The sequence below is a fragment of the Scaptodrosophila lebanonensis genome, unplaced genomic scaffold, assembly GCF_003285725.1.
Source record: "Scaptodrosophila lebanonensis strain 11010-0011.00,11010-0021.00 unplaced genomic scaffold, SlebRS2 tig00000072-arrow-pilon, whole genome shotgun sequence".
NCBI lineage: Eukaryota > Metazoa > Arthropoda > Insecta > Diptera > Drosophilidae > Scaptodrosophila > Scaptodrosophila lebanonensis.
This window is the reverse complement of record NW_022060558.1, coordinates 1,136,806-1,161,184: the sequence shown is the minus strand read 5'-3', so window position 1 is coordinate 1,161,184 and position 24,379 is coordinate 1,136,806. Positions and strand designations below refer to the sequence as shown.

The 24,379-nt window shown below is 36.6% G+C and overlaps 1 protein-coding gene across 7 annotated transcripts in view; it reads left to right on the top strand.

Annotated features, from left to right (window-relative positions):
• LOC115625280 (microtubule-associated protein Jupiter) overlaps window positions 1-24,379 on the top strand; it is an 87,255-nt gene that overhangs the window by 31,204 nt on the left and 31,672 nt on the right. For 2 of the 7 annotated variants that reach the window (XM_030520287.1, XM_030520284.1), the window contains exon 1: window positions 23,996-24,259. The exons of 1 other annotated variant lie outside the window; for it this stretch is intronic. The gene's annotated coding sequence lies outside the window, so the exon portion shown is untranslated. Of the gene's footprint in view, window positions 1-23,995; window positions 24,260-24,379 lie in introns of those variants that run through there. 4 more of the 7 variants (XM_030520289.1, XM_030520286.1, XM_030520288.1 and 1 more) reach the window with 3 other exon arrangements.

Below are 24,379 nucleotides of genomic sequence, written 5' to 3'. Positions count from 1 at the left end.
AAAGAAAGTGCTTTTTATAATTCGCTATGGGAAAGATCGCGACTCTGCAGATTGATAACACCACGAGTGTTATGTTGTGGGTGGTTTCAGGCCAGGTGCAGCCACTTGGAGGAAACGCGAATGAATGAAAGAGTGGAAAAACAACATTTCCTAAGAATAATTAGAGAAACATTTGCCTCACTTTAAATGTATATCAACTGCCTTTTCTGTGAAGAAACAGTATGTACCTTAACCTCTAATCTTAAATTGAATTGAAGACTTTCTTTCATGTTAATCTCAAACTTAAGCAGAATGCAGAGCATATTTGCACTTTTTCAATGCAACTCTTATAATTTCGACAAATTGCAATCGAAACGGTTTTGTTAGATTACAATTTAAATTATTTAATATCTATGTTTTAATATAAGATATCTTTGTTTAAGGTTTTTTTTTTGGTTAATGTCACTTAGAAACAGCAGCAAGAATCGGGATCCCAACTCACAAACTGTTCTAAAGAATAAACAAAAAAAAACTTTAATACTATCTTTACTTTGCAAAAAATTAGTTTCGGAATTAGTTCCCTCATAGTCAATAGAACTACATATGCATGTGTTTTTGAGTATCATGTTTATTATAACAACGATTCTAAGATATATTAGATAAAGTATTAGGATTGTTATATAAACAAACACGAATTAAGCTCAAGGTTGAAATAAATGTTTCTTACTTGATGTTTAATCTTAATAAACATAAGGATCCCGGAATTCTACTTCAATGTCTTGCTGGGATGACAAGATGATGATTCCGCTATAACCAAGAAGCTATGGGCAGCCCAACTTGCAATTATGTACTGTTCAGGGGCTATACTGAGGGAATCTTTTTTTACAATTGTTTTCTATTAAATATTAATCTTCTGATATCATTCTTCAGCCTGTTTGAATACCTTTTTCTTCCTTAATCCCATCATCGAAGGATTAGGATTATACGTTGTTGTTGAAGTCATCTTGCCAGTAGGGCTGGAGAAACATCGATGTTTCGATGTTTTAATTCGAAGAACATCGATTTATAACGAATCAACGAATTTTTTAAAATCTTTTATTGATGTTTAAACATAGGGAACTTCATTTTGATTTGTCATATTATTTAAAAAGCTAAGTTTTTTTTATTACATACAAAAGGTTTCAAAGCAAACGATATTTTCACAAATGCAAAGAATATAGCAAAATCCAAAGAATGTAAAACATACAAAAATAATAATTCAGTGGTGGACAAGTAGTAAAAAAACAACGAAAATCGGGGGGAAAAACATCGATGTTTATAAAATATCTTAACATCGATGTTATATCGATGTTTCGTCCAGAACTACTTGCCAGTTCTAGTTCGCTGTCCTTCAACATATCATGAGGTGTTGACAAATGTTTCTCCATTTAACTTTTTACTGGTGTTTCATTAAAAAATGTTGATAGTCTCTTTGTTCTAAGCACCAATTTTTTACTTCATGAAAACTCTCATTGGAAAGCTCTTTTTGATGAGTAATAATCAAAGATAATGAATTGTCTTAACAAGCGCACTTTATAATTTTATATTAGCCATACCTATCACTAACTATGAACGGAAGTCAAACAAAATATAGATCGATTAATATTAGTTTATTGCAATGATCTGTGTTCTTTACAACGTTTTCAAACAAAAGCAGTGCCATTTCATAATTTGTTTGCCTATCTAGGCACTCTATAAATATTGAAGCACTTTTTGGATGTTGCATCATATACAAGTATGTAGTTCCAAAAGTAAACAGCCTTTTGATGATAGCAACAGAAACTGTGTATTTGCATTTATCTTTAAGAGGGCGGCACTTTGATTTGTAACTTTTGGCTTGGTAGCGCGGAAGTTGTTGGCTTTGTATAGGCACAACCTTTTGTAATTACAAGCAACCAAACAAACAGCAGGCCTATGGAGTAATCTGCCGGTCTTTTAGAGAAATATGAAATATGAAAATGTGGCTTTAAAGTGACTTCAGAAAGATGCAAAGATACATAAAGATTCGTCTCTGAAGTGCAGGCCATTTGTAGCTTGATGATTTGATGAAGATGCAAGTATCTGAGGCATGTTCCGGCGTTATCAAAAGTGTTTTCATTAAAACTTCAAGATGACTTGTTGAAAATGAGGCTATTGAATGCATATTTTGATTGATCGGCCGATTGATTGCGACGCAGTTTTCCACAAAACTCCCGCAGCGCAAATGAATAATAAAAAAATGTAAAAAAAAAAAAAAAACAAACAAACGAAGATACATATGTAGCTGACGAACGAGTATGTTGAAGATTGGCCATTGCTGATAAATGAGCTGCAGGCTGGAAACAGATTCAACAAATTGTACCAGCTGTGAGTTGTTTGTTTGTTTGTTGTGTGATTTCCCCGTCTTACCAACTTACTTACCCAGTTACTACTACTACTCCCGTTTGCTTGTTATTCACACGTTCTGCTAAGCTGTGTTCGCCAGTTTTGGACTCTCGCTTGGCTTCGTTTCGTTTCATCATCGTTTTAATTTCTTCTGCCCATTTCCCAGAACTCGTATTAACGTGAAATTGTTTATACACAGGCACTTCCCTGCAGCGCTGTGAATGGATCTTAACAGATTTTGATTTGACTCCAAGCTGGGCTTTTCGTCTTTTGTACGCCTCCCTTTATCTTGGCGCGCTTATCGCTGCGGCTAAGCTCCAAAAGCAGCTTAGATTTTTCCTATTTCTTGGTTTGGGTTTTTCTTTCGCTTTTCTGTGCAGCCAGCTGCATTTTTACAGCTAGAGACACGTTTCTTCGAGCGCTTCTAGGCAGGCTGTTAGTTTAGTTTTAGTGTTTTTTAATTTGTTGCGCTGCTCTTGGAACCGATGCGGTCAGTCCGGGGCGTAGCCGTAAGTCAGCCGCAGACGTGGCGTGAAATTCTTCAAAATAATTTGATGTGTTTATAAATATGAGTAAAATAGAAAACATTAAAGACATGAGACGTGCCCAACACCAATGCGCTAATAATTAACATTTACGCTAAAAGCACACAATTCTATGGATATACTCGCATATATCTAAATATCTGTAGGTCAGCTAAGTAACTAGACCGACGTGACCAAAAACTTAAATTGGAAATTAATTCAAATCTACAGTAAATCCAAAGCTTAAATAGTGCATTTTTATTAGTTTAAAAACAATGAATTTTCTATTCTGTCTTGTTATGAATCGCAGATGTTTAAATTTTGGACTAGATTTTTCGAAAAATGTTGACCTTTAATATTTTCTATTCTACTTATATTTCAATATTCAATAATACTATTTTCATTTCATGCTTGTAAAAAAGAAATCCATTTATTATTGACATTTTTTTTTATATTTATTTGTTTTGTTTGATAACTTTTTACCATTTTGGGAATAGTTACATAATTCCGCTCTCAGGAAAGCACTGATCCTTGCTGCTGAAAAACCAAGCCAATCCATTGTCGCTGTCCTCCATTAAATGAATTTTTTTTGTCATCCAGCTAACTTTTTTATGGCAGATTCAGACTATACGGTAAATACGAGTACAATAATGTCTTCTAAGCACCCTCCCAGAATTTTCGGTGAGTCATGATTGATGTGTATGGTTCTGGTTGCTTCTTCGCAATCGCTAGCTGCATACGCTTTAGTGGTTAACAATAGAAATCACAAAAATATGGCTGATTTCCTCCAAGTATCAAGCACATCAAAGCCTTCCTGGCTGTTAGTCCTGTTTCTTTAAAATCGTTTAAGCTACTTCACCGACCTTTCAGCAGAATCTCTTACCATTACCTTGTGTGATACATTCTTCATCACCAGTCACCATCCGTTAAAGAAATGTGTCGATCTCATTCCGCTTGGATAACGATGTGAGGCTTCTCTATAAATTCAGCTTTGTCTAAGTGATTTAAACCTGATGATGGCGGTCTGCGCTTCAATAATTACTACAATTTTATCGCAATTTTCGAAGACGGGCCTACCTGTGCGAAGTGCATCTTTCACTTGGCTATTTCCGGATTAGCCAACTGATCTTCTTTAGTCGGCATCCAATTTCGCTCACAAATAAAGCAGACATGCAAATAATTAGCACATGAATCTATCAAGTTTCAGGGGTATATCATGAATAGAATATGTTTTTAATTAAATCAATACTTTAAATTTTGTAGAAATATATCTGGATAATATCTCATCTATAACAAAATGAACCAACATTAATTTAATTGGATACATATAAAAAAAAAAATCTTAACGCGATTCTTTTGTTAATATTAGAAATCTGGAAAACTTAAATTATTTTTCAGTTCTTCATAACAGATTTTATATATCGATTGCCTTTATTAAATCGGAACGATCGGAAGAGCTCTGTCTCCTAAGTTCGATTATATATGTACAATCATATTTGTATTATGAGTTGCAAGAAGACTATAAATAGAGCTACAGCACTCTTCTATTAAAATTAGAAATCAGTTCTTTATCCTCCAATCAGAAGTCAATACTGCATTTTGCTTAATTGATTTCAAATCAAAGGATTATTTTCTGTTATGCAATATGATCAGTTGCTTTTACTATACTATATACCCTGTATCCGAAGGGGTTGTTGATAGTTTTATGAAACTGTCAGGGAGGGACTAGAAATAGAATGGCGGAGGTAGCATTTTTTTTTTTTTTTTTTTTTTTTTTTTTTTTTTTTTTTACTTACTACTGCTAAATAGAGGTTTTCCCCAAAAACGATTAATCGTCAACAGAACAAAATTCAAAGTTATTAACAATGTTATTAGCATCCCTTTTATGTAATGATGAACTAATTCAAGAATTCAATTGAAGTTATTCGATAAATCGATTGATCGATCTCCATAAACAAATCGATTCTTAGCAACCATTAAACATCATTTTTGCAGCTCTTCTGCCAACAGTATGGCAAAAGAAAATGCAATTATTCGTCCATTCAGCTTTAATCAGTATATAGTCATTAACTGTTCGATATCTGCTGGCCCCATCTAGCCAAAGCCACAAGTAAAACGGTTTTAACTGCAAATGCTGCCAAGTGTAGTCTTAAAACCAATATATTATACTACTTAGTAGTTAGTGCTGCTGTTGCATAAAATGCTCATCCAAGCATGTTGGAGTGAAGACTTCTGTGAAGGATGTGCATTTGCGGGATGTTGGGGGGAAACCCAGCGTGGTGTGAAGCTGAATTTGAAAAGTCATTCGGCATTTTGGAGATGCAAGCCAACTGATTAGTGCTTCATTACGTTTCAATTTGAGCTCTTTGGATGCGGCCATGGCGTATTAAACAGCCAAAAAGTGTAACAAATTCTAACTGAAGAAAAAATCACACACATACACTCTACACACTAGAGTCCGTACATGAGCTGCACAATTCGAGGCGCCTTTCACTTTTTTTCTTCTTTTTTTTTTTTTGGCTTAATAAACCACAAATAATAATTCCCCGTTGCGCCTGTTGCGTTCGGTAAGTTTATGTGCACAATTTTCACTCACTTCACAAAATCATGGGCAAGTAGATTTCGCTGTCTTGCTCATTTTAATGACTTCATTTATGGACGCAGTAGGCAGATGCGCCATATAAAGTCTGGGTGGGGGGGTGTTGGAAAAGAGAGATAAAACCAAACCGCCTGAAGGCTGGCGTGGGTTAAAAAGTTCAACCGCAGTCTTTATAACTTCATCAAGCGTTAGACAAGCGCTCAACAACAAATTTAGCAAACCATTGCAGTTTTTTGACGTTGCCACCGAACACTATTGTTGTTGTCGTTGTCGGTGTCGTTGTTATTGTTGCCGTAGTTTAAATTAGTTATGGAAAACAGACAAAAATCAATTTGTTTCACTTTTATGTTGGTTGGTTGCCCCACAAAACGAAGCGAAGCGATGCGACGCGACGAGTGTGAGAAGCTGAGACCGACCTCCCCGGGCCGTAAACGAAACTGTGGACATTTTAATGAGCTGACTAGTCAGCGACGCAACTCTCCCGGAGGCAAGCACTCAAGCGGGTGGGCGTGGCAGAAAGGTTGAATACCTGCAGCTATGTGGCAGGAGCTAACAGCTTCAAACCTGCCACTTTTGGTGGCACCTAACGCAACAATTGACTGCCGGATGTTGCCTCCATATGGCGAAGAACAGTTATTTTGCAATTATCCAGTAACGAAGCTCCAATTTTTATACAATATTGCCTAATATCGTCTAATTAAGAAAGGCATCAGTTGGCCAAAGCGATAATAAATTGTATTTTTATTATACATAGTATTATGACTCGTTTTACTTTCCTTTCCCATTCTATGATTCGGATACCTATCAAACATCTTTTGATAACAGAATGCCTTGTAAAATAACTTCCTGAAACCTATGAAGCAAACTCTTTTCCCGGCCCAACAACAGATCTTAAAACAAATTCAATTAAAACTAAAAAAAAAACTCTTTTTAAACAAAGATGACTTTCAGATTCACGGCGTATTGTGCCACACTCCCATATGGTTAAGTATGATGAGTCGGGGCGATAAACTATATATTATAGTGTTTGCAGGGGCTCTCATATTGTGATATCGTGAGTTATATATTATATAGAATTTTAAATAATGATGAGAATGGCCAGGGCAGACATACATACACGCTTATTTACGAAGCAATTTGGTTTCCCTAATTAAAATGAGCTTGATTTGTTCACCGGAAATAGAGATCGGTTCCTCAATATAGCAACTTTAAATAGCTTTTAAGTTTAAAAGAGCACTGCGAAAAAAAAAATCCAAAAAAAGAATATATGTTGATATGAGCTCCTGAAAGGGAGAGTGTGATCGGGACAACTTAAAGTTATAAGACTTAGAGACTAAATGCTGTATAATAATAATAATATAAATATAGTATAAGCTCCCAATATTCTACAGCTTAAGTAAAATGAAACTTCCTTAATAAAATGAATATAATTTAACAACAGCATATTCAAACTATTCAAAGATGAAAATTTGAGAAAAATAATATCTCAAATAATTTGTAAATAATGTGTATGTTTGTTCTTTTCTAAATAACTTAATTGCATCACAAAAATGTTTACATATGCCTATTAAACATACCTTATTACGATCTTAAAGAATTTAAATATAGGCTTTTAAGAAAAAAACTAACTAATATAGCAAACTGACTTTATATTCCTGCTTTGTTGTTCTCCAAGTATAATTAATTTATACGAAAACAGACAGATTTTCGGTTCCCTTCTCTTTAGCAGCCTTAGTCTGATTTCAATTCCAAGACTACAAGTATCCACAAAAAGCACTTAATTTATATTCGAGTCAATAAAAACGACAAAAAAAAAATCATACCAATTCTGCAACTGTTGCAAATCTTGGACACTACTATCAATCCGAGCTGCATGAGGTCCATCAACGCCGTCACCATCGCCATCACCACTTGCCCATCGGCTGGCCACTGCCAGCAATGATGGTTGGCTCCAAACAGCAAACAGATGCGAAATGCGCGTCTTGGCCAGCAGCGAGAAATGTCCATCATCTTGTAAGCTGCAACAGCAAGGTGGTGTTGAAATGAGTTTTTGTGTTTGCAGCAGCGGCACGAACTGCAGCCGCTTCGGTACATCCAAGTCATTCGTATGTGCGAGTACGTATCTGTGTAGAGCTATGTTTGCTCGCCGCTTCGACTAATGCAACGGCAAACACCTTGCTTGTTGATTGTTTTGTTTGTTTGTTGCTGCTGTTGCTGCTGTTGTTGTTGTTGTTGTTGCTGCATTCCTGTCGCCGCTGCTGCTGTTTTTGTTGTTTGTTGCTACTAATCACGGTAGACTTCCATTATTGAAACCATTTCGATTTGAATGCCGCTATAACATGCAATCCAGTGCAGTGATACAACACAATACGAGGGTCGTTCAATAAATACATAGGTATTGGAATTTTCTATTGTCCCCTGTCAAAAGCCACCTTCATAAATATCAGATGAAGCTGAACTTGCTTTTAATTTGCCAGCAAGTTGTGTATATCGTAATGGAAATGAGCAGTAAAACTTTGAGCTAAATTTTTGTTGTTGTTCTTCTTCTTGGATAAACGAGCAAAGATAGAAAAACAAAGTTAATCGCTGTCTAAGAGGAAGCTCTATAAGAACTAATATAAATTATCGGGGAAATTCTTGAAAAGCCCCCAAATGTTTTGGGCTTGCAATAAAATAATTTAAAAGGGGAAATGAGGGAACAATTGAGATAATAAAGGAAAGTGTTGAAAGGGGGGTAGTAGATCATGTTTTTAACAAAACTTGAGATGTGCTGTAAAACATTTCTTCATGCCCAACACTATCCCAAATTTATTGATCGACCCTCGAACTGCAACATTTGGCTTTGCTGATGATGCATCAACTGGCCACAAACTACAGTTAGACGCAGAGAGTTTCATGGGCTGAACGTTAATTGCCAAGGCATTGAAGTGGTAAAAACACAGAAAACAAAAACAAAAACAATTATTTTGCTGGCATTCAAAACTTCAAAAGAAATGACTGCAAATGGGAATGGGAATGCGCGCTGCTGCATGCAACAACTATCGTGGCATTATACAAAAGTATCTCAAGTGCTGGCCGCAGCCACAACTGCTGCTGGCCTGGCCTGAGCTGGCCTGGCCTGGCCATGTGGTTGACCCTAACAATAAGTACTAGCTGGCAATTTTGTTCAATGCTGATGCTGTTAATCAAATAAATTGTACTAAATGGGTTCTTAACAAGCTTGTTTTGTCAACAATAGCTTTAAACACTTATGACAGTTACAAGCACAATGCTTGAGCGAACACTCAATAAAAATTGAGTGCAGCCCACGCTCCCAAAAGTATACGAAACAATTATTTTGGCCAAGCGCAAAATTAATTTATTGCCCCGTAACCAGCAATTAATTGATTTCAACTTAATTTATAGCTCTTTAGAGCTGAACTGCCCATTTTTAAAGTTTATTTTATCTCTGAAATAAACTAAAAACCATTTGTAATTGAAAATGCGGCGCGACCAGCCCCCAAAATAAAAACTTTGCCTTGGTTCTAATCGCAGCCGTCATCGTCATCAACACCATCATCATCGTTAATAGCAACTGCAAGTGTATGTTTGGCGCATTTGTTTGCTGAATTGCAAAGCCTTTGGAAACGTTGCTGCTTTTTGCAGTCAAGTTCTGGTGGTGCCACAAAAATGTCAAGGCTGTTGCATGCTCACAAAATTTGCCGGCAATGTGTCAAAAGGTTGCCTGCAAGTGAAGGGGTCTTTGTGACTCAATGAGCATGAGATAGTCGAAATTGAATGTAAATGAATAAACTGCTGAAAAGCGTTTAATTGTTAGGCATTAGTTCAGGGTAATATACATCAGAATCGACCATATACTTGTAGATTGAGTAAGGTTAGTTCGACTGTGCCTCACTGAGACCGACCTCGAGATGGCCGTTTGTGTTACGAGGACCTATCCTTCTAAAGAGCAGCCATCTCGTCAGCAGTTTTCTACAAAGTGCTGTTAAGACATCTACCAAACTATTGAGAAACCATATTCTGATATTGAAAGTTTGAGTTGACAAGTTATAATGGAAGTGCAATTAAATTGATTTGAATTTAGAAATTCGACACATAGCTTTCGATTTGTTCGATCCAAGATTGAAGAGTAGACATTATTCATTTGGGAAATACTGATATCTTTAATGTAAGCAGTGATTGAGTTTGAAACTATAGAATTCAAGTTATAATTTGCTCACTACTACTCCGTAATATTGTACGTCCAGAATCTTTGCAAAATAATCTCTGTTGGCTCGCTATCGAAAATAAAATAGTTTAATCGTTAACTGAACACAATTGAATTCTAATTCAATTATACATTGATTCTCCAAAAGCATTTAACCGAATTGCTAACCATCGATTTACATTAGATCCCAAGTTAATAGAAACCTTGGTTCCCTTCTGTCTTTTTTTATAAAATCGTAGACTCTGCAAGGTTGAAATACTTCAAGAAAAACAGGAAGTAGATTTTAAAAATAACCCTCTTGTTATTGTGGTTACAATAACGACTGTCGGATAGAACTTTTTTTAAAAATGGAATATGAATTAAAGATTCTTCTCTTTTTCTGTCTCTAGTCTCGTATAATGGTTTTGGGATGGGATAAGAGTTTTGAGAGTATATCTCACGGCTGGGGTTAGCCAATCTTAATTGATATCATCGTTCTGAATATAAGTACCATGCTGATCCAGTAATTGTTTGCACACTACGCTCGTTGAATGACTGCAGATTTCAGTTTTCAGTTGATATTTTTTGCCTTAGATGTATTAAGTACCATCCGCTTGAAGATAGAACAAAATGCACTAATATCTGATATTTCATGATTTTCAAATCGTACTTAAAATCAGAATTTGCCACTTTACACAAGAGTTTTCGAACAATTGCGAACAATTGCACAGCTCGGACTTTGTTTTTAAAACAAAAATACATGATATTTTCTTTGTACCATCGATTAATTAGGAAAATAAATATCGTGCGTTGTTACAAAAGCCGCATTGCATTTACCGATTAGCCATATTTCTCTGTTGTAGAATGTGTTTAACATTAAGTTTTGTGAAAGTAGCAATTACCAAGATGAAAATCAATTTCCACACATTTTTCAGTCACACTCATTAGATGTACAAATCATATTTTGCAATATTTGTTCGTTAAGAGAAATATAATCAATTATATGGGAAAATCGCTGCGCCGCTCAGTTCACAGTTACACATTCACTTTGTGCGCCCAGTCGGCAGTTCTGCCAACCCGAACCCAACGAACTTAAAACCCAATCGCCAGTCAGCCACCCAGCCCATCAAACCAACGAACTGCCGGCGAAGATGAAGGGAACAACGTTGGCGTTCAGGTGTTAATTTCGTGGCAAGTCAACTAATTGCAGCAAAGACCGCCAGACAGACGATGGCCACGAAGAGCGGCATTTGGGTTCGTGTAAGCCCAACCCAGAGGCATAGCCAGGCAGAAAGCGTCAAGTCATTGGCAACATGCGAATCTGAGACTCTAAAGCTTTCAAAAGTCGTGCAGCAATGGGCCAACTGGGAAGTAGGTAAAAAAAAGGAGAGCTCATACAGCCAATTTGTCACACTCTTGCAGCATGCAATTTATATAAACAGGTGATCATGCTTATAAAGAACACATCTACATCAGTAGAATTATATTGTAGTGAGTAAAGATATAATTTATGTTTGAATTCTTTTTTTCGTTATCCACTCCCTTGGTTATATAAGCCTAGCTATCAGTGCAACTGTACAGTTCGCTCTTGAGTTAACAAACTGGCAGATCTTTCCTTATTCATTGTCAGGAATATAATGTTAATGAGGTTTATATCTTCTCAAATGGGTAAAACTAAATAGAAAAATAGTACATATGAAGTGTCTTCAGCCCGAAAACAGATTCTATAGTGCCGTGTTATTATTTTTAGAAGTCCGTTACGATTCGAAACAAAATATCTCTCGATTAATCATTCTTTTTGCTCCGTGGGATATTTTTCATGCTCATGCCTATTTAGCTCACTTCAAGTGAATAGAAAGGCAAAAACATAAGGTAGCGTAACCTGAAACCAGTAAACGGTCATTCTATTGGTGGTTCTTGGCTTATTCTACTTATATATTCGTAATAGCATTCCTCTCCGTTGGTTTCGACCTCCCTTATTCTTTAAACGTAGTAAGTGGAGATCTTATTTTAAGCAACAACTATATAATTCTTTCGCTTATACAGTCGGTTTTTGTGTTTCTGGGGTTTATTTTAAGCGCATATTCTAATTGCTATATATAGCGTTTACCTGTACCTTAAAGAATTTGGACTGGTATGTTTGTAGGTAGGGTGATATTTTTGCTTTTCGAATCAAATATATTTGTAGAAAGTATAAACTACCGAAAGCTGTATATGATGGCTTAGAGGGGTGCGGCAAATTGCACTTGACTGCAAATGCAGCCCGTGGATAGTTCGTCTGGCTGTCTTCTTTGGCTACTCTGGCAATAGTATATACAGTACGACTAGACATCTCTGGCTACTCGAACTCATTAAAGACGCCTCGCCCAAGTGATTTGCTGTGTTTGACTTCCCCTTTTCTCCACTTGTTGTCTCGCTGCTGCTGCTTTGGTGGCCTGCCTGGCTGCCTGCCTTGATCAAGTGCCAGACATTTTAATGCCTGAACGCAGCTTGACTATAGACAACAAAAGCAATAGCAACATGGACAACGACAGCGGCACCACAATTGGGGGCAGAGGCATATTTCAGCGGCATTTCCTCAATACAAGTATACAGCATGCTGGCCACCTCCAAGCCTTCCCAGTAGTTGTCCAATAAACATTGTTGAGCAGTCCGCACGCTTATGAATACAAATCGCAAATCAGCAGTGATTTCTTTTTCGTTTTGTATTTTTTAAATTGGCAGCAGTTGGTATGTCTAAAATGCAGACATTTTTCTATAAACAAAAGTTTCTTAGACTCTCACGCATATTGTTTGTTTGTTGTTATTATTGTGCTTGTTGGGTTAGGTTGAACTTTATGGGCGCACAAATGTCATGCTCTTTCCAGTATAGAGTCTCATAAATTATTAAAGAAACATTTGCAGCGTCAAAGTATAAATTTATATTCATACAAATTGATAAATTCAGCCCTGAAATGAGGGAAAAAAATAAGTTTAAATAATTAAAGTAGCAGGTTGGGCATATATATTTCACACCATAGTTTTATAAATTTGTGTTTATAACTATTAGGATTTAACTTCATTCTGGGTTTCTAGATGAAGGGAAATAAAAATTCCTTTTTTTTTTTTGTTTGTAAATTTGGGGATACATGCTTGTTCTTATATCAATTGAAGTTCTATAAATCCTAGAAAGCTAATGTGGCTTTGGTGGTCAAATAGTACGTCTTCAAGCTGTTTTGATGCAAATATATTGGTCACTTATAATTTAAAAATATTATATATAAGAAAACTCGCCACAATCCGAATGAATGGAAGACTTTAAAGCTACCTTGTTTGCCAGAAAATGCCCCAAAAGATAACAAAAATTAAAATACTCTAAGCATTTTTGCAACTAAAACTAGAATAATGTTCAACGGCAATCGCCTGACTTGAGATCTGAAGAGAGTATCCAATTATCGGAGTCTAGAAGTACTTATTCATTTTTGTGCATTACTGTTGGGGAAAATATTTTCACGGGATGTGCAACATTGTCGCATTACTGCGCGCCTGTTCTGCATGAAAAACCTTAAAATGTGGGGGAAAATGTTGCAAAACTAATGTCGATTAGTTACGAGTGTGTTCACGATTATGTTTAGGGCTCATTAGGGCGACCAGAAAAGCGCTGGAGGAGCGCTTCCTACTTCTGTAGTGCGCAACCATTCATGTAAATTGAAGTCTGAACATAATTATTATTGTTGTTTTCGTTGCATATCCGAACTGTCGGACTGTCCGACTGACTGGCTGTTGTAAAGTCGTCTTCTTTAATTAAAGTGAAGTTCAAAAACAAAAAGAAAAGGAATTAAAAGCATTCATTTTACGCGCATTTAACTTCAGCATTTAACGTTGAATGTTCAACTCCGTTGCCACTAGATGTCCAATGTAATGTAAGTTGCATGGCTCTCTCGACCTACGTACCCCAATCTGGTACACACATAGTCATTATGCATTTGAGGAAGTCGGTGCGGTGCCTATTGTTGTTGCTGTTGTTGCTGTTGGTGTTGCTGCCCATCATTAAAATACAATTTGGTAACACACACACATGCAGGTCACTTGGACCGGCAGTTTGAACTGAACGATTTGGCTGCCCGCCCTGCCCCGAGTGCTGCGTTTACGTTGCGCTTTTCTTTAATGTCTGGGGCCTCTTGCGCTATTATTAACTTACTGCTCCTATGTATGGTATGTGAAAGCGAAAGTGTTGTAAAAACAAAGTTTTATGTACTGCATTCGTTCTACTGCTCCTCGCCGACATGAGAGACGAGTCAAGCAACTCCACTCGACGCGTATATTGATTAATAACTGGCCCAGACGCGGCTAGGCCACACATAAAGCTTGGAAAGATTAGGAGTGGAAAAAAGTTGGACTCCCAATCAAATTTAATCAATAACGACGAGCGCTGCTGCATGGCTCGAGTTAATTTAAAGCTATGGGGCAAATGGCTAAATTATATACAAGTATGTATCCATGTAGGTTTGATAAACTTGGCCTTTTGGCGCTTATGCATAGACCCTTTCATTGAAGCTGTCAAAAAATCAAAACTTAAGATATAAAAGTGATTGATTTTGTGGGCTATCAATCCATCGTGGCTCATAAGCTAATGCTGGGGGTAATGCTGCTGCTGCTGATCAGATTTTCCCAGCGAAAGCGAAAAATGTAACCAAAGTGAGTTGTGGCTGTTGTTTGATTTAAAATGTTTAAAATGGCCTGCAGGCCAACGGGCCAACTGGCCATGAAGCTTGTGTGACAAAGCCACTAGACGTCGTCTTTACCGTCATCATAAGTGGAGCTCAACGCCGCTCACCTTTGAAGGCACGGAGGCACTCGTTTCTATGTGTTTTGGCATTTTATTTACGCTGCACGTTTTGCTAATTACTCCACTTAATCTCTGTTTTAAAGAGTTTTGGCCAGTCAATGGCCCAACAGACACACAGACACGCACACACACACACACACACACACACAATGTGTCCAATGAGAAATGCAGTGAAATGAAAAGACATCGGACACAACCCATGTGGAAAATGTTAAACAAAGACGGACTACCAAAAAAAAAGCGACTAAAATTTAAAGCACAAAGCAACAGCACAAAGAAAAAGTTGAGCCCAAAGCTATAATTAAAACATACAGGCTAAAAAATACATACATACCTCCACACATAAATGTATGTGCGTACGAGTATATGCGATTATGTAGAAAGACAAAAAAAAAAAAAAATCCGTCAACTGTCTGCGAGCGCATAAAGAAGTCGTATGAGTGATTTTCAAGCGGCTACACTTTAATAACTGTAAACATTTCCTTTTGTTAACAGCGCTTTTTTTGCCCGATGATAAGTCACTCTCTTTGCTGTTGTTGTTGTTGTTACTGTTCTCTTTCACTTGTGCCCGCAATTGACACTTGAATTGACTTTTCCAAGCTTGACCCTTGCCTCTGCCTCTGCCCTTTACATAGAATATATGCATGTACATATATACAGGGTGCGCCATCTTTTATGTCGGTATGTAAATATTGAATAACTTTGTCATTAGTGAACCGATTGACTTGAGTAGACCAGTGTTGAAAACCTCAGTTCAAGAAATTGTACAGAACCAAATCAAATAAAAATATCTCATACTTGAAAATCGGTTGTTTATTTTCAAAGATATTCAATGTTTACATACCGACATAAAAGATGGCGCACCCTGTACTTCCTTATGTATGTATGTATGTATGCGTATTTTATTGCGTTTGAAGCTTCATTTTAATGGCCCCAAATAACACATTTACACGTTTTCTTCAAGACCACCATGTATCAAATTTCTAACTAATTTTCCTTTTCTTCTTTTTGCTTTCAGGTAAGTCTCAAAACATCATCATTGTTCGTGAGGTTTGTCAATGCCCAAGTTCATTTGCTTTAGCTTTCTAGCTTTCTTACGTAAGTGAGAGTAAAATATTAAATTTTAAGTAAGTACTATAACTATGGAAAGTATGACACATGTGTACTGGATTTTAAACTCTAGATGGAAAAGAAAATCCACGACATTATCGAAAAGCCAACATCAACAACAACAACAACATCTGAATCCCAAGTTATTTATATTAATTATGATCTGCATTGCGAAACAACCCAAAATCTCTACCTGTTTATGAACATCAATAACTATAAAAGCAAAAGACGTATAAATTCCGAACTTGGTGTGCAGATTTGCCTTATTCATACTTACAGCAAGTTTATCACCCACCATATCTACTATACTTAGAAAAGCTTCTCCTAAAAATCGAAGAGAGTAAGGAAATCAGTTATATTCAATATTTTCTACAGCCTAAAAATATTTCATCTTTGGCCATAAGCCTCGATGTCTGAACTATAAAATATTTCAGTACAAATCATTTTCCACATTTGGCCATCCATAACCCACAACTCCTTTGATTGATATGAGGTTTTATGCCCTGTACGCGAAGGGTTCAAAAAGTTGAAATGAATTTGTAACAGGCAGAAGGAATCATCCGAACCTATAAAATATGCATAGTCAGCATGGCAAGCCAAATCGATTAAGAAATGTCTATGATGCACAGAAAGCGTCTGTCTGGATGAACGCCTACATTTCGGAAACGGCTCAGCCCACATTGACTAAATTTGGTATGTAGAGTCTCCCAGTCCCTAGGTAACGAGTTTGTTTACAGCGAAACAATTTTAAGCTCCTAAGAGTTCGCTCTTCTTCTTGATAACAATAATGTTCTTTTTTAAATAAAATGGCCTGATATTTTTTAGCTTCACTATCTCGCTTATAATGAAGGAACTTCTAAATTTTGGACAATGACTTTTTGACAAAATGTTTCAAATAATATGAAAATATTTTCCTTCATTACCAATACTTTAAAATTGCATTAATTTGGATACATGGATATAACTATTATATCATACACCGTGCTCATTACAAAAATGTATTGGTTAAGTATTTATGCAAATAAGAAAGTAGCAGTCATTAAAACATAAGCTACTTGGAAAAGTGAAGGGGCTAGGCAGGTGCCTTTACTAATCAGCAGCTCGTAACTCATACCTACATACATACTTATGTATGTAAAGGTTATGCAACAGCATTCCCAAAACTACTGTCTTTTATGGAATTTTCAATCGTTTAACATTGGCATATTGATTTCGCTTTGTGTGCTCCCTAGCAGCCGAAACAAAGGGGCTCAAACAACTTAAAAAGCATTTCCATTTAAACTTTTTAAACAAACACAAATGAGTGACAATGAAAGTGCACAGAGCGCTTTGTTTTCCACCTCCCCAACTATTACAAAAACAACAAAATCGACGTAAAAACCACAAAATGGCAGAGCAAGTCAATCCAATAAGCCACCGTTGGAATCGAAGTCGGAGTCGGAGTCATTATAGACATGCACGGCAAATATTGAAAATGTTGGATTTGGGGGCCGTCGCTGCCATCGAACGATTTATACAACTCTTTTTTATTATTATTATTTTTTTTTTTAAACATACATACAAGTTCAAAATACGCTGGAGAAAATAGCAGCATACTATTGTTTAAGTAGTTGTTGTTGCTGTTGTTGGCGGGGGAGCTGCAATTTCAATTTTTGACGACTTTGTACAATCAAAGCAGAAGCCCAAATTACACGATTAAAGTCGCGCTGCGATGAAGATTAGTGCACGATAGCGAATGGTACGAGTTTAATCATGAGGGAAGAAAATAAAATAAAATATATTATTTAATGATTGCGCAAATCAGCGTAATTTCTATTTGAAGGCATTGATTTATTTGCAAGTATTTTCAATTTAATTTGTTAGCAATCAATTGTTGTGAATGCCCAGCATTAGAAAGTGCTGCATACACACATATAGGGCTGCTTACATTTAAAGATAAACTTAGACTTCAGTCAGCATTGCATTTGTAAAGCAGATTTTTTAATTTTCATTTAAATTCTGTCAGATTAACAAATAAGCGCCATATAAATGGTGATACAATATTGGAAAAGACATCTTACTATACTTAATAAAAAGTAGTATCGACTATGAAATTGTTAGATAAGCATAGCATTCTTAGCATTGTCCAACTTCTTTCAAACTGGTTGATTTTGACCTTTCCCATATTTATACATCGAAGATCTATTGTAGACCACCTGTTGTAGGTGGAGATGAACCCAAACCGCGATGTCCATCTTTCCGTTTCATTCACTAAACATCCCACAGCTTTAGCTATTGTGTTGAGACTAGGATTCCGGGGATTCTTTTTGGATGTGTTTAAAAGATGGCGTCAGATCACATTATCATAAAGATATTTGATTCAAATTTGAGATGTAGGATCACTCAACGTAGATAAAATACTTTCAAACTAAAGATAAGATACTTTGGAAAAAATAGGGTGTATAAGTAGTTTCCGGTCCATGATCATTGAGAATCAAGTTTTGTTGTAAGACACAGTAAAGGGTATATATGAAAGAGATGAAATCCTGCGTATTGTTCCGCTATGTAATATTTTCTCTTGCGAATTTCGAAGCGATTCAAGATTTGCTTTTGTCCGTTTAATCTATTATAAGAATATTTTTCTTACTTTTTGATAAAGTTTTTGCCTTTTACGACTACTGTTGATTTTTTTTTAAATTCATCGACGATATTCAAAGCACTGTATTAAAGAACTTAAAATGTTATTTAATTTAATTTAAATACATCAGCTTCAATTATTATTGTAAGTAAATTTCATTTATGGTATGTAAGTCGGCATATTCTATTGTTTAGGTATACCATATGACTTAACTGGCGACCCAAATTAATGACTGATAAATCGAGCGATGCATTGGCCTTTGTTGCCACTTCCGGCGGCAACACGCGTTGGACATGTCACAGTTTTTTCAACCTCTACCTCTATCGCTGTACCCTGATGGGGCATACAAAATGCGCTTATGACAATGCTTGCTGCATTGGGCTTTGGTTTGGGCCAAGTTGTATAATGCATCGTGGCACTGGCACAATTTTGTGTAATGTGTAATGTGCATTACGCGCACAATTAATCATTATTCACGACTCTTTTTTATTCGAATTACACGCACAATAACTTTTTTCATGTTTTGTTAACAAATCTTGATCAGAAAGTGCATTTGTGTAACTCAAAACGGTTACAAATTGACTGCAGCAAAGAGTGGTGTTATTATTACATGTTATTATAGCTGTGCAGATTATAACTGTAAGATTTATTGGGTTGGTTTTGATTGTAATTGTATGACATAAATCAGTGCAAGAGTATTTCAAATTATGTCCGAAAAAGGGACTTGGAATGAATTCTAAATGAGTTCTTAAATATTCCAAATTTTGTGTAGTATATATTTTGAATCTTTGGAGCGTGTTCATGCCAATGTCAGAGTCCTCTCTCTCTCTACCAAATACTGATCTAGTCATAAGTATTAGGACAGCCTCTGCTTCTTCTTCTCGGTAAAGAAGCCTATTTATTTATCCTGCTCATAATTGAAACAATATTTTTTCCTCGCAAATGACTTACTTGTGAAATTCGGTCTAAGCCTAAGCCAAAATTATATCGAATTGAAATAACATTACAAAAAATTACATTACAAAAAATCAAATGTTATCGGAATAGTTAAGAAAATGGAAATAGTTGATGCCGCTTTTTAGTTGAAATCCCAGCTTTACTACCAAAATGTCCGAACGTTCTTCACCTAAAACTTATCTTAAAGATTCAACTTATAGACCTGCAGAGCAGGTTTACATTTTTCAAAACTAAATTCAAATGCATACGTAACTCTACAGTTTCTCAGTCTCAGCAGCAATATTTGGGTAATAAATCAGTCTTTAACTGATGATAGTCGGAAACGCTAAACTGGCTGCTCAACTTAACTTCCTTGGCCATTTCAACGGAGAAAATGTTTCCCTCGAGCGCTATTTAAAAATATTTAATGTTTAAATTAAAATGCTTGAAATGCCATAAAAATTAACTACAAATAGCTAGCACAAAAATATTTCACACCGTAGCCCGAACAAATTGTGACAAAAAGTGTAATTTCCAGAAAAGCAACAAAAAATATGTATATAAATCGCAACAACAAAATCACAAATGAATGAACATGAACATGGGGTGTATAGATGGATGATGTGGTTGGTGGTCGTCGGAAAAGCCGGTGCATAAACAAGATTTTTTTTATTTTCGCCTACCTAGTTGGCAATTGTTAGTTGCTCCATTGGAGCAGCTTGCACTTGGAGCTGGGTGGGGTGTTGTTGATATTGTTGTTGTTGCTGCTGCTGTTTAATCAAACGAGGAAAATGCAATTTCCGAGAGACTTTATCGCTTATGTTAAGACTACACGTAGTAGAGATAGTAAAAAAAATACAAAAATTAACTTGTAATTATGTTGTAGTTTGCTGATTTTGTCTAATGCCATGGCCCACGTTGGCCTGTTGTTATTATCGATGTTGTTGTTGTTGTTTTTGTTGTTATTGCTGTGCAAGGTAATTAGTTTTGCTTGGGCAGTCAGCCAACAACTAATGGCGCTCAAGCCGCTTCCTTGGACTGCAGCTCCAATGCTTATTGCTCCGGCGTTGAAAATTGTTAAGCTTTGATAAGCAAATTATTGATTGAAATTTCTTCAAAGAGAGTAGTATCTGTATACACAAGTTAGTACAAGTATATGGGAGTATGTAAAGTGTCAATGATTGTCTGATTATCATTAACACACATTGTTGTCGCTGTTGTTGTTTTTCGCCTGTCTACGGTCTGCCTGCCACTCTGGCAACCCACGTGCCAAGTGTGGGCACTCCACGAAGTCAAAACACACACACATGCGAGTATTTACGAGCATATTGGGGCAGAAGTGGGAGAGTATGCCACACTTTTATGCTAGTCAACGTCCACTTAACAGCACCGAGGCAGGCGATTTGGTAAAGATTAAGCACACATATAGGTACTATATATAAGAGATGTGTCGATTTTTCCTCGAATCGATTTTTAAAAGCTCAGTAGGAGAACTAGTTCGCGATTTTGTCAATAAGAAAGTTCGAAGATTTGTTCTGTTATGTCGTTTAACACTTAATTTTGCAAGTGACGAGGATAAAGCAAGTCAAGAATATAAAATAAGAGAGATGTCAACCCAGTTTAATTAATTGTGAAAAAATCAGTAACTTAATATTAGAGGTTGTATTTAAAATGTTTGTTTTAATTTCATATTCAAGTCAAATCATTCAATTGATTTTTGGTTCCATTATTATAATTATTTCTATTTGTACATTCGCCCATGGAGGTATGGAGTTTTAAGCTAAGGAATATAATTTGAACGCGAGCTGCACTTATTAATTGATAGTTTTGGCATAACCATTGTTCTCTGATCACTTCTTAGCTAATTCCGAAGCTAGTTAGTCCAGGTGATCAAACTCTTTGAAAAAACAAACCACATTTATCGACAGAATTGGTCAGTTCAAATCTGTAGCAATATTGTTAGCAAGTGCGAAAAATAAATTATAAGCAAAATCAGTTCTAATCGAGAGCCGAAGTGGAACAAAGTACTGTACTTCTTTTACGAACCCATTGTTTAGAAGCTCAGCCGCGCTATATTAGGAACAAGATTTTAATTAAATATTAAAATATAATTATAATGTTCTACTTACAATAAATATTACATTCATTTAATAATTTTAAAATAAAAATTGAATAAAATTTGCGCAATTCCTATGAACAATGAACGTATGCATTAAGAACTTGGTACTTATCTATTTGTATCCTTCAGTCTGTAATCTTACAATCTTTTTTGGACATCCTTTGAACCATATGGTAATATTTTTACGCAGTAAGCATACCTCGAAACTGAACAATGCAGCACAACTCTAACACTTACTATTGCTTTATTGCTTCCAATGCACTCGACGCACAACATTGAACGACACTTGACTATTAGGCATGGGCAGGCGTGCCCCAAAGCGACAAAGACGGCGACGACGACAACGATGAAGCAGTTTGCGCCTCTGGAACAGACGACGCCTATTTTTAGTTGCCACAGAGTGGGTTGCCAATGCCCCCATGGCAGGCAGCAGAGTCAGCAGAGTGCAAGTGCATTACGCACAGGCGTGCAACACACACACACGCACACACAGACACGCAGCTCCCAATCTCAGTGCCGTTCCAGCTGCCAACTGCCACGAGCTGCAGCTCTACTCCAACCAAACCCGGCAGCAAGTTGCTTGGCGATGGTGTCATGTTGCACTGGGTCGCCCGGTCTGGTCGTCTATTCCAAGACGGGCACTGTCAACTTTTGGGTGTTTATTTGTTAAACAAAAACATCTTCGCTGTAGAGTAAAAATACTAAAAATATCTCTAACACCGCCGCCTTTTAGCTTCCTGTTCTCTGGGACCAAGCAAAAGCAGCGAATGTGTGCCAAATGCTTTCCAAGAAGCAGAAATATGCAAATGCAATTCTCATTTTGATGTTTTTTCCTCAGTCCTATGCATTTTTAGGCAGCCCCTGCAGCCTCAGCCCCAGTCACAGCCTCATTAGTGGCGGGCACTTGAAAATTAGACTTGGCTACTACATACATACTCGTATATATAGTATGTAGTAGCTGCATAAAAATCGAGTGCTACAACCGATGATGAAAGTGATTTATGTTGGCAGCTCATCAGCAAAATGTACGACTTGCAAAATGGTTTCGTAGGTCGCATATATTTACGAATGTTGTTTCTTTGGCTCTCTGGGTGGGTTTAAGACGTGGGCAGTACTCGTAGTAGTCGAGTCAAGACTGGCTGGATGATGGCCATATCTGTGTCTGTGTGCCTTGAGATGGCGGCGAAATACGAAAGAAAAAAAAAACAATTGCAATAGAAACGTGAGATGCATCAGAGCAGAACAACTTTTTTTTTCATTATTTTGCAATGGCAACTACTTGGCAGAAACGCAAATACATAAAACAATGTGAAATTGCTACGGACCAGCTGAGTGGCATAGATACATGAATATGACTTTGAGAACTACATACTATACTTGTGCAGGCATATTTGGTAGTCTATTTAATACATGCGAGTATATATACTATGTACAACTTTCCAGTCACATACATATGTGCATTAGAATTTCTCAAAGTTTCTGCATGGCTATTATATTGAGGTAAAGATGTGTGGCATGCTATCAAAACTTATAAACGATAAAGTTTTTCTTTTAAATGAAGTAACTTGAAAAACGGAATTGAAACTGCTTAGAATTCATTTTTGAATAAAAATCGCTTTATTTACAAAACTTTACTTTCCTATTTTTCTTCAGTAATGCATTTGTTTTCAAATATTGAATTCAAGATGTGCAGAAACATTGACCGACATACATTTTCTCTTGACTCAATTTACTTGAGTTGAAACTATCTGTAATCTAAAAAGAAAATTCTAAAACAATACCTTCTTCCAAATATATACTTCTAAATGAATGGACAGACGAATTGAAATTCAAAATACAGAACTTAGGTATGAATTACAAACATTTTCTTTTGAATAAAGTAACATTAAGAACGGAATTAAATCCGCACTAACAGATTTTTTCTTTCTTTATATTATTTTTAATTAAACATCTTGTTATCTGAAGACTAGAGTCATCCTCACACTAACATTTTAGTACACATGAGAAATGTAAAACAATTAGCATCGTGTGCTTTTTAAAATTACCTTTATTACTTTAAATAAGAACATAGTCTATAATCTTTAAAAAGTTAAATTCTGTAGATAGCGCATATGACTTTTAAAAATGCATCAATTATCTATTTGGAGGCAGTTTATTTGGCCAGCATCCCAGAAAAAGCTGGAAGTCAGCGCCAACTGCATTTTCGGCTGCCCCTCACACATACACACTGATTGTGCAAAGCAGCTCCAACATCAACGCCAACTCACCATGGCTGCTATGTTGAGTTTGACGCAGTCGAAAAAAGAAAGAAGAGCGCGAATAAGAGAGCGAGCAAGTGAGTGAGTGGCGCTCCACAGCGTCAACTCCAATCAGCTGTAGTTTGTTTTTGTTTTGATGCACTGCCAGATGCTCGCAGCCCACCAGCCACCTCCAAGCACATGCAACTCGTGCGACACTCGTGCCGCAAACACACACACACACATCGTACTCACACTCGCTCGCGCGTTGGCTCGCTCTCTTTGCAGCCACGGCGCTCTTAGCTGTTTTTGTTGGTTGTGGTTTTTTAGTGCTTGCTGTTTGCGCTTGGCTTGGTCGTTGTTTTTGGATCGATAAGACTTTGCGTCGCCGTCAGCGCTGCCGTGTGGTATAAAATGTTTTTCACTTTTCCCCACTCGCTTCAGTCGCAAGCTTCATATCGAAACGTTCACAACGTCCAAAAAAATAAAAGCAAAGCATTGTTCAAGCACATACACACATTTAAGCACCCTGAGAACTGAACTTGAAACCCACTTGGCTTCCAAAAATTTCTGTGAAAAGAAAGTTTTTAAAACTCTAAAGTGAATATTATCCTGTGACGAGAATTTTGCCCCTAAAACGTCGTTCGTTTTTTGTGCGTATAAATTTTTAATTGAATACAAGTCGTGCGTATTAGCTCGCGTATTTATTGATTGTTACTCTGTGAGTGTGCCAGAAATTACAGGAAATGGAAGAACCTTTTGCAAAATTGAATTAAAATATGGGCATTCAGTATCTGTGGCCTGACCCACGCATTTTTCTGTTGCCGCAGCAGCCGCCGCA